This window comes from Dendrobates tinctorius, unplaced genomic scaffold (genome assembly GCF_039654945.1).
Source record: "Dendrobates tinctorius isolate UK_male_01 unplaced genomic scaffold, ASM3965494v1 ptg000029l, whole genome shotgun sequence".
Lineage (NCBI taxonomy): Eukaryota > Metazoa > Chordata > Amphibia > Anura > Dendrobatidae > Dendrobates > Dendrobates tinctorius.
The window spans coordinates 13,252,083-13,269,079 of NW_027361697.1; the positions used below are offsets into that span (position 1 = coordinate 13,252,083).

The following is a 16,997-nucleotide window of genomic DNA, read 5'->3' on the forward strand; positions in this document are numbered from 1 at the left end:
GTAGCAGGAATGAAACACGGCTCAATACAGTTCTACTGGAAACCAGCTGAGAGCAAAGTTGTAAAACCACACATGCCTCTATGCTAATGTGTTACATAGCAAAAGATAAAATTGATTAGGCAGAGTTGTATACAGGACCTTGAAATGCATAGAATAGAAGTTAATCAAAACATGGATTGGCTGAATGATGTGCCAAATATCTGTGGCAGATGGAGCTGAGCACAATACAGCAGAGTTGGGCTTTGAAGCCTATGCTAGTTTACATGTTCAGTAAGCCAGCTTATAGCACAGTTAAAAACTCAGAGAGATGGAGTGAGTCAGGAGCACTCAAGAGGTTGAAAGGCAGGCAGCACTGAGGAGAAGCAGTGTGGTGCTGAGAAATATTTTAGCAGTACAAGAATATGTCTACTCTTTCAGGTATGTGAAGTTGGATGTAAAAAGTGGCAGACAGGGATGAAACCAAACAAAGGCACAAGAAAGTCTTCATCTTGGGCTTGGTCTGTATATTAAGTTAACCATAAGTATGTGTTTACTGCGTTTTGTGAAAAATAATATGATCGTAGGAAGAATTCTTAAAATTCCACCTTCCATAAATGCAAACATTTGATCAAAGATAAGTGAATCTCCAAAATGTATTTGCGGTAACAGATAGCTTTTATGGGGTTATGTACTGCAGTACAACGGGGCGTTATCCACACGTCTGTCATGACACAAAAGCTAACAAAGATTTTCTGCAGGTACCTGATCACCAAACAGCTTTTCTGAACACCTTCCTGTCGTTACAAGAAATTAGCCTCAGGTCTGTCTCACTACAAAGTATCTATGAGTGAGCTTCATCTGACAACAAAGTTCTCTGAAGAACAGTTTGAAGCAAAGCTTTACACTCTGCACTTACAACCATGGACACACCTTGCATCAAAATTATAAAGGCAGAAAAAACTGACAACTTTTTGAAACCCAACAGGAATTGATTTATTGTGTTGTTATGAAGTCACAACCTTTACCTACACCAGAGATTTTTGTGTGATAAGGTTCGACAAAGAGCAGAAGACCTCTACAAATGAAACATTTGCATTTTCACATCACTTGTTAGTCCATCACACCTGTTTTTGCTTTTGAAGCCCAACTCTTACCACATTGGTTTTCCGCTAGTAATTACTGATAGAATGAGAAATAGTTACAATAAAAAATGGTTAGGAGACATTATTTTGGAGTAAGGTTTTATGGTAACCAAAAAATATTTGATTGATAAGAATAGGTTAAAGTGATAGGACCAGGGGTGGAATGTATTGGAAAATGTTAATTTAATAGTTCATTTTGATTTTAACCCTTTAATATTGATTTAGCTTTTGAATAGTAGGTTGCAAGAGTCAAGGGAATACAAGGTGCGTTGGCACTTCCAAGACAAAGGCATGCCAAAGTGTGATCTCAGGGTCTTGAAAGACTGATAACACCAGTCTACAGTTTAGTCAGGGGCATCCACAACACAAGGGGAGGATGTCAAAATGCTCCTAGGGTAAAAAGTTTGAGGTACACAAAAGGCAACAGAGTCCATATGAAACTGCAGGATGGATAGATTATTCTCGATAATTTAACCTTCTAAACTACTGGGCTTCAGAGCTGGGGGGGAAAGAGGTGGAGTTACCCAGATATGCAAGGTTATCCCATATCTTTTGATATCTTGTCTGCTTAGCTGTTGAGAATATCTTTTGAAATACTGTATATATTTTGCTATCTTATAAGGTTTTATATTCTCTTGCATGTATTTTTCATTATAATTTCAGTAAACTGAATTTTTTCATGTAGCCAAGGTGTATGAATCAATTTATCTTCCATCTTCAAATCTGTGATAGAACACCAGCGTTTTAGGCCTCCACAGATTTATTCTACCTTAGAAACATACATTGCCTTCATTTGTGTCATACATTATAGTGAAATATAACTAGAATTTAAAGGAGGAATGCCTATAGCTTGATACATGTATAATGTCATAAATAGTAAGTATATGGATTATTTGTAAAGGAAAAAAGGAAAAGACAGGAAACAAGTTGTAATTTGAACGAAAAGTCAAAAATACCTACCTCCTGGAACACTGTAAACTTTACATGCATTTTCATTCATTGACAGCTTTCAATTACTTACAGGAACACAGCGTTCTTTTATAAGCATTTTTTTTAAGGATTCCATTCTGGCTATTATAATAGAGTTACAAAAAAGCAAACCCTTCTACAATCTTCATATGGCTTAAAATCTCATCTTCACTGTTATTTTAAATTAGGGCATCCTTTTATAGATCTTTAATTCATGCCGACATTATTTAAAATAAAAATGCCTTTTTACTTGACATCCAGTAGTACAAAAATTATGAAAATCTTGTTTTAGACTAATAAAATAGTCAAAGTCATAAGTCAAGCAGGGAGAAATATGTATCTTTATCTTTTATCAAATATTTAGAATTTCTAATTATTCAGTGACCATTAAAAATGATCAAACATAATTGTCACAAATTGAATTAAAAGTTGAATTTTAAGAAATTTGCAGGTCCTGGAAAGTTTGAACAATATGTGACTCATTTTAAGTAAATTGTCAAAAAAATGGCAACCACCATTTTACACATTGCTGAAGTCACAGAAGGCTGACATGGCCTCAGGCACGACCACTATCGCATTATCACATGGGATAGCACAGTCAATCAGGAGACACTATCATATAGTCTGCAGAAAAGTCTAAGCAGTGAATGCAGCAGCCACTTTAGTGTCATTTTTAGATAGTGAGAAGACATCAGAGATCACGGCGGACCAATAGCGAGAGGTAGAATGTCAAAGAACTTTTGATAAATACTCCAGACAGTAATGTCTTGAATAAATGCAGCAGTAAAGAAGATGAGAGTAGAAACATGCAAAGAAGTCTGGAGTCACACTAGCAAATGGTATCCCATGCAAAATGCTAATGACACTCGGCTCCAGCTCTGCTGCGAGTGTGAGCTGAGTGTAAATGCTCCGATCCTCTCTCATGAGAGAATCACAGCACAGGTGCGGAGGAGACGGAAAAATTAATTTCGGGTGATATCTGAGTGCAGTGCGAATCTCGGATGCAATTGCACCGTGCTAAGATTGCTTTTGCATGCCGAATTGGCATGAGAAAATAATCACAGATGTGAGCTCCCCGTAGTGTAACCCCTTCAGCCCCCAAGCCTGCTTTCACCCTCATGACCAGGCCAAATTTTACAATTCTGACCGGTGTCACTTTATGTGGTAATAACTCCGGAACGATTCAACCAATCTCACAGGTTCTGAGATTGCTTTTTGTGACATATTGTGCTTCATGATAGTGGTAAAATGTATTCTCTATGACTTGTGTTTATTTGTTGAAAAAAATGGAAATTTGGGGAAAATTTAGCAATTTTGAAAATTTTAATTTTTATGCCATTAAATCAGAGAGTTACCGTATATACTCATGTATAATCCGAGATTTTCAGCCCATTTTTTTTGGGCTGAAAGTCCCCCTCTCGGCTTATACACGAGTCATATACCTGGGGGTCGACAGGGGAGGGGGAGAGGGGGTGTCAGAAATCATACTCACCCCCTCTGACGCCTCTCTGCAGCCCCCCGTTTCTCCACGGTCTCCCTTCCTTCCTTCAGTGGTTGCGTGGTACAGCTTATTAAAGTCATGACGGCTCAAGGAAGGAAGGGAGACCATGGGAGAAGCGGGGGGGCTGCAAAGACCGCGCAGGAGGTGGTAAGTATATTCGATATTCACCTGTCCCCGCACCATTGCTGCTTGCTGCTGCCTGTTGCGTCCTCTGTCAGTGACATTTAGGCAGCAGAGGGTGCGGTGACGTAGCTAGTGCATGCAGCGCCCTCTGCTGCCTGAACAGTCACTGACACAGGACGCGGCAGACAGCAGTGAGCAGCGATGGACCTGGAACAGGTGAATATCTCAGGTCCTGGGTCCTGAGCCAGCGGCAACACCGGCACCCGTCCCCCATAGCACGCTGGTGTCCCCATCTGCTCAAGACCAGGCACCTGGCCCCCAGCGACAAGAGGTGAGTATGTAATTTTTTTTGTGGCAGCAGCATATGGGGGCATAATCTATGGAGCATTTTATGGGGGAAGCATATGGGGGGCATAATCTATGGAGCATCTTATGGGGGCAGTACATGGGGCATGATCTATGGAGCATTTTATGGGGCAGCATATGGGGGGCATAATCTATGGAGCATTTTATGGAGGCAGCATATGAGGGGCATAATCTATGGAGCATCTTATGGGGCAGCATATGAGGGGCATAATCTATGGAGCATTTTATGGGGGGCATAATCTATGGAGCATCTTATGGGGCAGCGTATGGGGGCATAATCTATGGATCACCTTATGGGGCATAATCTATGGAACATCTTATGGGGGCATAATCTATGGAGCATTTTATGGGGGCATAATCTATGGAGCATAATCTATGGAGCATTTTATGTGGGGCATAATTGATGGAGCATCTTATGGGGGCATAGTCTATGGAGCGTCTTATGGGGGTATAATCTATGGGGCATTTTATGGGGCCTATTCTATGGAGGATTTTATGGGGGCATAATCTATGGAGCATAATCTATGGAGCATCTTATGGGGCATAATCTATGGAGCATTTTATGGGGGCATAATCTATGGAGCATCTTATGGGGGCATAGTCTATGGAGCATTTTATGGGGCATAATCTATGGAGCATTTTATGGGGCCTATTCTATGGATCATTTTATAATCTATGGAGCATCTTATGGAGCAGCATATGGGGCATATTATATGGAGCATTTTATGGGGCCATTATTAACCTTTGTGCAGCATTATATGGGGCATATTTTTATGGAGCATCTTATGGGGCCATCATGAACTGTATGGAGCATTATATGTGGCTCCTTATTCAATATGGATATTCCAAAACATTTAACCTACTGATGTCTCAATTAATTTTACTTTTATTGGCATCTATTTTTATTTTTGAAATTTACCAGTAGCTGCTGCATTTTCCACCCTAGGCTTATACGCGACTCAATAAGTTTTCCTAGTTTTTTGTGGCAAAATTAGGGGGGTCTGCTTATACACCAGTATATATGGTAGTCAACTTAAAATAGTTAAAAAATACATTTCCCACATGTCTACTTTACATCAGCACAATTTTTGAAATGTAATATTACTTTGTTAGAAAATTATAAGGGTTAAAAGTTGACCAGATATTTCTCATTTTTCCAACATAATTTACAAAACAAATCACATTTGAAGTGACTTTGAGGGGACTACATGACAGAAAATACCCAAAATTACACTATTCTAAAGACTGCACTCCTCAAGGTGCTCAAAACTGCATTCAAGAAGTTTATTAGCCCTTCAGGCACTTCACAGGAATTAATGGAATGTGAAAGGAAAAAATGAACATTTAACTTTTTCACTAAAATTTTACTTTAGACCCAATTTTATTTTTTTTTTCAAATTTGTACCGCAATTTCTCCTGAACATGCCGATACCCCATATATGGGGGAAACAGTGGTTTGGGTGCATGGCAGGGCTCAAAAGAGAAGCAGCATCATTTGATTGTTTGAATTTAAAATTTGCTGGAATCATTAGTGGACGCCATATTGCGTTTGGCGAGCCCCTGATGTGCCTAAACAGTGGAAAGCTCACACAAGTGACCCCATTTTGGAAACTAGGTCCCTCAAGGAACTTATCTAGATGTGTGGTGAGCACTTTGAAACCCCAAGTGCTTCACAGAAGTTTGTAACGTAAAACCGTGAAAATAAAAATCACATTTTTTCCACAAAAATGATCTTTTACTCACAAATATTTCATTTTAACAAGGGTAACAGGAGAAATTGGACCCCAAAAGTTGTTGTGCCATTTCTCCTAAGTACGCTAGTACCCCATAAGTGGGAAAAAAATAATGTTTGTGTGTTCGTGGGGGCTCGGGAGGGAAGGAGTGACTTTTTTGAAAACAGTGGAAAATGTCCCACAAGTGACCCCATTTTTTAATTGATCTACTGTTTCCTGGTATTTAAAGAAAAAGGGGGAGACAGGGCGCTTCCAATACGTAGGTCTGTATGGAAAGTAGATGAGTGCACAGCAAATGTTAGGCTCACCTGATAGGGTTGTGAGAGTCACAACACCTATAATCGCATAAAACAGCTGCAGCAGTCTGCACAAGGTCCAAGGAATTGGTACAAAGAGAAGGCTGGTAGTGCAATAAGAGACTGCGCTGCTGTAGTAGAATTCAAGATATCTTTATTGCCAATGCGTTTCCTGAGCCAGTCCCAGCTCACTTCATCAGGGCTGATGAAGTGAGCTGGGACTGGCTCAGGAAACGCGTTGGCAATAAAGATATCTTGAATTCTACTACAGCAGCGCAGTCTCTTATTGCACTACCAGCCATCTCTTTGTACCGTTTCCTGGTATTTGAATTTTATAATGCATTGGCATATGTAAGTTGTGTAGAGTGCATCAAGTTGGCATACGTGAGTAGTATCGCTACCTCCTGGAACTGAAGGTACGACGCACCAGTCTTTCCTGCACATTGTGATAGCGCAAAAGCATTTTACATTGCCATCTGTACGATATGCACGGCCAGCTTCTTGTACCACACCTTGGCCTTTCTCTTGACACTGTACAGCTGGAGGACATGATCAGCGAGATCAACTTTCCCCCATGTTCTTATTGTACTATAGTACACAGTCCGGTTTGCAGACCTGTGGAGAGGTACCTCGTATAGTACTGGGGGGGGCTGCTGTCACCTTGTGTAGTGGTCAAGAAAAGGATATTCCTCTTGTCCTTGTACATTAACCACCAAAATGTTATTGCTACTTTGGGCTCTGCTCTCACCCATTCTGAACAGTTGCCCAATTAACGTCTAAGGGAGTTGTTTCTGATGTTTACTGACAGCACCGCAGGCTGCGGTAGCTCCCGTGAAGAGGAACTTGAACAGTGGGATGCTGATAAAAAAGTTATCTACATAGAGATAATAGCCTGGATCCAGCAGTGGGTGCACCAAATCCCACACAATATTTCCATACACTCTCAGGACAAGGGGCAAACAGGGATGCTTCCCTTAATAAAAACTAAACTTGTGATTGTAGACTGAGGTACGCTCACACAGTTTGTACAGCTTAATTCCGGACCTGGCTCTCTTACTTGACAGGTACTGCCAGAATTTGAGCCTCCCCTTGAAATGTATTGTGGACTCATCCATGCAGATGTCCCTTTGGGGCACGTACACTTCAGCAAACTATTGCTGAAGTGCTCAATGACCGGCTAAGCTTTTAAAAGACAGTCAAAATTGGGGTTACCTCAGGGAGGATATTGTGCATTAATATTATAATCCAAGAATTTTTGGATGGCCTTAAAACCATGGGTCATAGCCATTGTGAACACTCAAGTGTTACACAAAATGTTAACGCTCCAGTATTGCTGGAGTACTGACTTATTCAGAGCTTTAAACTAGAACAACATGGGAAGGGAAGCAAAAGACCAGAAAAAGCCATACACCTGACAAATGCTATTGAGAACTCTGCTATTAGAAGTGGAAAGGAAGAACAAAGACAAAAGAATCTAATTAATAAAAATATTGGAGAAAGAGAAACAAATCACAAACTAAAATGTTTCTATACTAATGCACAAAGCATGGGCAACAAACAAGGAGAATTGGAACTACTAACACAGGAAAAGAAATATGATGTCATTGGAATCACTGAAACTTGGTGGGACAATACACATGATTGGAATACAAGACTAGAAGGATACAACTTATTTGCAAGAAACAGACTTGATAAACGAGGAGGGGGTGTCGCATTGTATGTTAGAAACGCGTATATCTGCACAGAGATTGAAGCTTCAGAGACTGGGAGTTCTGTGGAAACTGTTTGGGTAAGAATACAAGGACAGAACAATGGAAAGGACACCATTGTAGGCATTTACTACAGGCCGCCTGTGCAAGCTGAAGATATGGATGAACTCTTTATGCATCAAATGGCCAAGTTCTCCAAAAAATATGACATAGTTGTCATGGGAGATTTCAACTATCCAGACATTTGTTGGGAATCTCTCTCAGGCAAAACTAACAGGTCAAGGAAATTCTTATCCTCTCTTGCTGACAACTTTATCTTCCAAAAGGTAGGGGAGAAAACAAGGGGAACTGCTACCTTGGATCTAATCCTTATAAACAGGGAGGAAATGGTTGAGGAGGTAAAAGTGGCTGGGACCCTAGGAGGTAGCGACCATGCTATATTAGAATTTTGGATAACTAGAGGCGGAAGACCTGTGAAGACTCAGACATCAAGGTTAGATTTCAGAAAGGCAGATTTTCAGGGATTCAGAAAGAGAATTGGAGGGATCCAATGGCTGGATATCCTTAAAGACAAAAATGTCCAGGAAGGATGGGAAATCTTAAAAAATGAAATTCTCAAAGCACAGTTGTTAACAATTCCGAAAAGAGGGAAGAATAGGAAGCATTTAAGGAAACCAGGATGGATGAACACAGAACTTAAGCACATGCTAAAAAGGAAGAAAAAAATGTTTATAAAATGGAAAGAGGGAGGCATATCTAAAGAAGAATATAATGCTGTCTGCAGAACCTGCAGGGCACAAATCAGATTACTAAAGCTGAAAATGAATTGAGGCTTGCAAGAGATGTCAAAAGCAATAATAAAGGATTTTGGGGATATGTCAAAAGTAAAAGAAAAGTCAAAGATGCTATAGGATTTTTACAGGATGAAAATGATGAAATGGTAAGACAGGATGTTGAGAAGGCTGAAATTTTAAATTCCTATTTTGCATCTGTTTTCTCTCAGAAAGGAAATGTAACATCAACTGTTCTTCACTGTCCTATTAAGGGAATAGAAGAATCCAGGATATCTATAAACAGAAAGATAGTGAGGAAACACTTAGCTAACCTAAATGAATTCAAGTCTCCAGGTCCAGATGAATTACACCCCAGAGTACTGAAGGAGATAGCAGAAGAAATTTTTGAACCCCTCTCCATAATCTTTGAAAATTCTTGGAGAACAGAAGTGCCAGAAGACTGGAGAAGAGCAAATGTTGTTCCTATCTTCAAAAAGGGGAAGAATGTGGACCCAGGCAACTATAGGCCGGTGAGTCTGACTTCTATACCAGGAAAGATCTTTGAACAAATTATTAAACAACATGTATGTCAATACCTGGATAAGAATGAAGTGATTAAACAGAGTGAGCATGGGTTTGTAACTGATAAGTCATGACAGACTAACTTAATTTCCTTCTATGACGGTATCACTGATTGGGTGGATCAAGGAAATGCTGTAGATATAGTATATCTTGACTTCAGCAAAGCATTTGACAAAGTCTCTCATACAATCCTTATTGAAAAAATGACTAAGTATGGAATGGACAAGGCAACTGTTAGGTGGATTCATAACTGGCTTAGTGATCGGACCCAAAGAGTGGTCGTAAATGGCTGCACATCCAGTTGGAAGAATGTTTCAAGTGGGGTACCACAGGGCTCTGTCCTGGGCCCTGTATTGTTCAACATCTTTATCAACGATTTAGATGAAGGAATTGAGGGTAAACTAATTAAATTTGCTGATGACACAAAGCTAGGAGGGATAGCTAATACTAGAGAAGAGAGAGAGAGGATTCAAAAAGATTTAAATAAACTGGAGAAGTGGGCAGCAACTAACAGAATGGTTTTTAACAGGGAGAAATGCAAAGTACTACATCTGGGCAATAAAAATGAAAAAAGCATATACAGAATGGGAGGAATAGGGCTAAGTGACAGCACATGTGAAAAAGACTTGGGTATACTAATAGATCACAGACTGAATATGAGTCAACAGTGTGATGCAGCAGCAAAAAAGGCAAATGCAATTCTAGGATGTATAAACAGAAGCATACAGTCTAGATCACGTGAAGTCATTATTTCCCTCTACTCCTCTTTGGTCAGACCTCATCTGGAATATTGTGTCCAGTTTTGGGCACCACATTTTAAAAAAGACATCAACAAACTGGAGCAAGTTCAGAAAAGAGCGACCAGAATGGTGACCGGTCTGCAAACCCTGTCTTATGAGGAAAGGTTGCAGGATTTGGGAATGTTTAGTTTGCAAAAGAGAAGACTGAGAGGAGACTTAATAGCTGTCTACAAATATCTAAAGGGCTGTCACATTGTAGAAGGATCAACTTTATTCTCATTTGCACAAGGAAAGACTAGAAGCAATGGGATGAAACTGAATGGGAGGAGACACAGATTAGATATTAGAAAAAACTTTTTGACAGTTAGAGTGATCAATGAGTGGAACAGGCTGCCACGAGAAGTGGTGAGTTCTCCTTCAATGGAAGTCTTCAAACAGAGGCTGGACAGACATCTGACTGGGATGATTTAGGGAATCCTGCTTTGAGCAGGGGGTTGGACCAGATGGCCCAGGAGGTCCCTTCCAACGCTACAATTCTATGATTCTATGATTCAGTAGAAACATGTGAAGGACCAGGTCCCAAAACGTCATCATTTCTACTGCGTCTACAGGAGTCTTGTTAGAAGAAGATGATGGACTGTTTTGTGACAAAAATTGTTGGGCCTACAAATTTGTTTGGCCCACCATGACACTTACAAAATCCTCAGAGAAAAAGACTTTGAAAAAGTCTATTTCTGTGAGGCTGGTGGTGTCAAATGTGATTCCTGATTGCGCCACAAAATCAGGAATCAGTTGTTCGTAATCTTTGGGGGGGTGAGGTCCATACAGGGACAGAGAAGGTGGGCGGTGGTTCGGATTCTGTTCTGGGGATCTACTTGGCATTTCTGTATCACAGGAGGAAGAGGAGGAGGAAAAATAAAGGAAGATGGGATCCTCTACCAGTACTTACCAGAAATTCCTGCAGGTCATTCAATGTAGCAGCCTCCTGGACCAATTTTCTTCTAGTCTTTTCATGAATTTTGGAGGGGCGTCCAGTTCTAGGTAACGTCACTGTTGTGCCAGTTGAAGCAACTTCTTGATAACCATCTTCACAGTATTCCATGGTATAACTAATGCCTTGGAAGAAATTTCTGTACCCTTCTCCTGGTAACTTTCTATTATGAAAACTCTTCACTGTGTTGGAAGGAGTTTAGGAACCATGGATTTTAATGCAACTAAGAAAAGGTCAGGAAAATCCTACCAGAGTTGGTAAACTTTATACTGAGTTAACCAGAATAACGGTAATGATGGTAGCTGTACAATGAATAGCATTTAACATGAGTTTAAAGGTACACTCACACTACCATATATTCGCTCTTGCAAGAAAATTATGCTAATGACACTCGGCTCAAACTCTGTCAGAAATTGATCCCAGTGTCATCTGAGTGTGATCCGATTCTCTCACATAAGAGAATCGCATCAGAGGAGCGGAGAAGAAGGAAAACGCAGTTTCTCCATCTACTCCATTGTCTCTGTGAGCATACTTCGGCCTGCACTTCGATGACATCCGAGCGCAGTCCGATGTTTCGTATGCACCCATAGACACGAATGGGTGCGCTTGATCTAATCATCGGTGCCACACACAGTATGCTGCAATTGTTTTCTCATACCGAACCAGCGTGAGAAAATAATCGCAGATCTATAATGATCAACATCGGATAACACTTGGTCATGTTATATGGCAGCTTACCCTAAATGTGATTGGCTAATTCTGAACACAACTACATTCTCAGTTATAACAGGGTGTTCACACTTATGCATCTGCATTAATTTTAATCCCTTTCCTACATTAGACGTACTATTCCGTCCATGTGACCTGGGACCTAAGACCCAAGGACGGAATAGTACATCTAGCACGATCAGCTGCTTGGGGGTTCACAGTGCTCACCACATATCTAAATAAGTTCCATGGGGGGTCTAGTTTCCAAAATGGGGTCACTTGTGGGGGGTTTCCACTGTTTAAGCACATCAGGAGCTCTCCAAACTTGACATGGCATCCAATCTCAATTCCAGCAAATTTTGCAGTGAAAAAGTCAAACAGCGCTCCTTCCCTTCCGAGCTCTGCCATGCGCCCAAACAGTAGTTCCCCCCCACATATCAGGTATCAGCGTACTCAGGACAAATTGCACAATAACTTTTCCAGTCCAATTTCTCCTGTTACCCTTGGTAAAATAAAAAAATTGAACCTGAAGTAATTTTTTTGTGAAAAAAAGTTAAATGTTCATTTTTTTTAAACATTCAAAAAATTCCTGTAACGCACCTGAAGGGTTAATAAACTTCTTGAATCTGGTTTTGAGCACCTTGAGGGGTACAGTTTTTAGAATGGTGTCACTTTTGGGTATTTTCTATCATATCGACCCCTCAAAGTGACATCAAATGTGATGTGGTCCCTAAAATTAAAATGGTGTTGTAAAAATGAGAAATCGCTGGTCAACTTTTAACCCTTATAACTTCCTAACAAAAAAAAATGTTGGTTCCCAAATTGTGCTGATGTAAAGTAAACATGTGGAAAATGTTACTTATTAAGTTTTTTGAGTGCCATAACTCTGTGATTTAAGAGCATAAAAATTCAAAGTTGGAAAATTGCGAAATTTTCAAAATTTTCGCCAAATTTCCACTTTTTTCACAAATAAACACAAGCTATATGAATGACATTTTACCACTAACATGAAGTATAATATGTCACAAGAAAACAGTCTCAGAATCACCAGGATCCATGGAAGTGTTCCAGAGTTATTACCTCATAAAGGGACAGTGGTCAGAATTGTAAATATTGGCCCGGGTATTAGCATGCAAACCACCCTTGGGAGTAAAGGGGTTAATTTTGTTATTTTTACTTTTCATCTCAAAATGATTTCAGTTTGTTTCTCAATGACTTTCTACAGATTATGGGTAACATTAAAGGAAGCGAAAGTTCAGAAATGATTCTTCTTGGTATTATTATTGTATGATAAAAACCTGGCATTTTAACATGGGTCTATAGACTTTTTCCACTGTATGTAATCTTTTACAATTGAAAATGAGATCAAAGTGCACAACCTAACTGAAAAAAATATTCTGTAGCAATTCACATTTGCTGTAAGTGAAATTATCTTTCCAAAAAAAGAGCAATAATGTGTTAATTTCCTCATTAATCTTTCTACCTGAAAATTATTGATGACAGAATTAACACAAGAACCCCTAAAGCACTTTCATAAGAGCACAATATGTTATATTTCTTCTATAATGAACGTAAGCCTTATGAGCACATTAGTTCCGTTTAATAAGAGGACATTCATCATCACTGATGGTAAACATGGGGAGCCACTAACTTATTTTGGAATATACAGTATTTTTACCAGAATCCTAAGTGTTACATATCATACCAAAATAGGAAACTAATGCTCATTCCCCAAAAAAAACCCTGAAAGGGTGCTTACAATTTTATCGATGAACTAAACTTCAATATGACTTTATTATAATTCTTAGGCTATGTGCCCACGTTAGCGTTTTTAAAATCGGACTCCTTCCCAGAAACCGCGCGTTTTATTTCCGTGCGTTTTTTGCGCGATATTTCCGCTCGGTTTCTGGGAACATTGGAAAGGGCTAAGAACGCGCAGCTATGCGGAAATAATGAGCATGCTGCGTTTTTAGCCGCTAAGCATTTTCTAAGCGTTTAAAAACGCATGCATTGGTACAAAAAGCCAAAAATGCATGCAATTTAATGGGAAGCTTCTTTTAAGCGTTTCTGCAGCGTCTGAGCTGGCTCAAACGCTGCGGAAACGCTTAAAAAAACGCAACGTGGGCACACAGCCTGAAGGTCAGAACTTTGATTTGGCAATCCTAAAACTTTTACTTTAGTCTTCTTTAATCATTCTTTTGTGGAATGATTTTTATGTATGAAAAAAGGGAAAGATCAGAGAAGTGAAGACAAAAAAAAATCAATCAATTACTTTGCGACATATTCTTCAGGTCAGCATGAAAATTGAAAGAAACTTTTGCATTTTTTTATATGTTGATGTTTTAAAAAAAATAAACTTTACTAAGAAAAAAATATTCTTTTGATGATACGCGCGTGGACTTCCTGGACGTCCGCCTGGAGGTCGAAGCTGTCCGGCGCATCCAGACAGATGTATTCAGGAAGCCCACGTCCGTCAATTCTTTATTTCATGCCACATCCGCCCATAATTCTGCCACTGTGAGGGCCATCCCGGTTGGACAGTTCCTCCGCATGCGACACATTTGTTCCGCCGATGATCGATTTGAGAGACAGGCCCAGGACTTAAAAGATCGTTTCCTAACTAGAGGCTATAGTCGTTGGTGTGTAAAAGCCGGTTACAACAGGGCGAGACATACCCCACGCAGCAGTTTCTTGCATCCTGTCCAGAAGAGTGGAGGGTCGGTTGGAGATGGACCTGTCAGGTTCATTTCCACTTACAATCATGAGTGGCACAATATGTGTGCCATTCTACGTAAGCACTGGTCTATTCTTGAGACAGATCCCTCCCTGGGGGCCGCCCTGGGGAGTTTTCCCTCTATGACACCACGCAGATCAAGAAATCTAAATGACCTCTTGGTACGGAGCCATTATGTTCCTACTCCCAGGAACTTTTTTGGTTCCAGCGGTCCGGAATGTGGGTCATTTTCGTGTGGGCACTGCCTCGCTTGCGCCAATGTCCTGCGCTGCTCCACCTTCAGTTCCCCAGATGGCACGAGACAATTCAAGATCAGACATCGCATTTCGTGTGGCACTTCAAATGTGATTTATTATGCCACATGTCCGTGCCCTAAGATCTATGTGGGTCTCACCACCAGGGAACTGAGAGTGCGGGTTCGGGGGCATGTGCGGGACATTGGCGCGGCCAGGACGGTGTCCGATTGGGCTGAGCTAAAAACAATCCCCTGACACTTTTGGCTGCAACACCATTGTGATGCTGGACTACTGAAAGTTAGGGGGATTGATGCACTACACATGGGCATCAGAGGTGGCGATAATAAAAAAAAACCCTCGCACAAATGGAAGTGAGATGGATTGTCGAGTTAGACACCGTGACTCCAAGAGGACTCAATGAGTATTTAAGCTTCACCCCTTTTCTTTAATTAGCATGCCCATGTGTTGTTACACATACATTGTTTTATATCCCACACTTTCACACACTGGTGCATTATTACCAGTGTGCTTTATTGATGAATAGTTCTCTTGCGTATTTTTGAATTTTGATTTTTGTAATTTTTTCCTTTTTTTTGCCTTCACAAATTCTCGCATCTTTCCATAGGCTCAATGGCAGCCTTTTCTGCTTTTAATGCTTTTAATTTTATATGTGTTTTTTCACTAATTTTAACTTTTTCTTTTTTTATGTGTATTTCTTTAGTCTATAGTACTTCTCCTGCTCTGGACACAGATGTGGCTTCATCATATGATTGGACTGCTACTATCAAGTATCTGCAGCATTATATGGATATTTACACTTGTCTGATTACTGGAATTTTCTTATAAAATTTTCTGCTGTATATATGTATTCCTTTACTAAAATACCGCCATATTTACTCCTATCTCAATTTATAATCAACTAAGTGTTGCTGTCACTTGTATACCCCTTGTTCAGGTTATTTATGCATTATGCTATTTACACTTGGCGGTTATTAGATGGATGTATATATATTTTTTATGGCATCATATACATGCATTATGCATTTTTCTTCTTCTTAAATACTTTGTACTATTCTTGCTGAATTTATCCTCTCTTTTAAACTTCCCTCCCTTCTTTTGTCCTATCTCCGTGATGGATGGCTGTGCGTGTCGCTCTTTGCGGCTCCACTCTGCAGTCGGCATCTATATGTACTGCACATGCGCCTGGGTTACAGTCCGGCGCGTGCGCACTCGTACATGATGCCTGTACTGCTCTGTAGGACCGGCGGTGGCTGGGGCGCATGCGCCGAGAGCACCATTACCACTGGCTAATTCCGGTCACATGACTGAGTTCAGGGGCTACTTGAAGGTCCTGTTTATACCTTTTATTACATTCCTCTTGATAAAGCGGCCTGAGGCACCGCGAAACGCGCGTCGGGTTGGCACAGCCTGGTTCTCCCTCTCCTCCCTGTCCCGGTAAGCTCCCCTGTGGTCTGTCTTTGATATTATTTGGCTGCATCTTGCGGCGGGTCATTATACTACACTAGCGCCCTCTTTCATTTCATCTTTTGATGTTTGATCCTGGATTTACTGTTTGGGCGCTTCTATCATACTATTACTTGCAGGACATGGGCCCATATGGGGATGCACACTGGGGCTTCCTTTCCACCTTATTGGGTGGATACCGTCTATTTTGTCTGACTAGCACATTGTTACATATGTATTATCTGTAGTACTTTTTTCTAATAAAATTTTGACTATTTTATATGCTATTTATCGCATGCTCTTATTCTTTCTACTGGTTTTCACAGTGTATTTTGAGCTTGTGCAATTGGCGCTGGTGTTTGGGTTGCTCTTCCCCATCTCCATTACGCCACATTATGTCCAAGGGATTTTTGTTGCCAATTAGGAAAAAAATATATAACAAAAAATGGTATTTTATAATTGTCTGAGATTTGTATCTTTTTTGGTTTTATATTAGCATCGGCGACCTGTACTTTTTGGGGCACAAACAATGTTTGAATACATTTCCATAGAAAAATATTCAGGATTGAGAGTCCTCAGTAGTTGATACCTTTTAATGGCTAACTGAAAAGATGGTAACACATTGCAAGCTTTCGAGACTACTCAGGTCTCTTCATCAGGCTAGACTAATACAAAATCTGAAGTCACATATTTATGCACAATACAGCCTAGAAAAAATGCAATAGATAAGACAAGTGACGTGAAGCAGAACTATCAATATGGGAGAGGGAGAAACATAAATATAAACATTGGACCAGTTCATAGATAAGGAGTCTGGATGTTTTATGGTCCTCTGATTGGGGTCTAGTTCTGTGTTGCCCCGCAAGGTTTTAAAAGGAAATTCCTTAATTGATGTAAAAAGACATAAATCCATGCGACACATTCATTCCAGCACTGAGAGTGTCAAAGTTC

The 16,997-nt window shown here is 40.2% G+C and overlaps 1 long non-coding RNA gene across 1 annotated transcript; it reads left to right on the plus strand.

Moving 5' to 3' along the window:
- Nucleotides 1–414: 414 nt before the first annotated feature.
- Nucleotides 415–16,333, plus strand: LOC141085706 (uncharacterized). Its single transcript, XR_012231382.1, has 2 exons — nucleotides 415–497; nucleotides 15,304–16,333. It is a non-coding gene; the product is annotated as an uncharacterized lncRNA (long non-coding RNA).
- The last annotated feature ends 664 nt before the right edge of the window (nucleotides 16,334–16,997 follow it).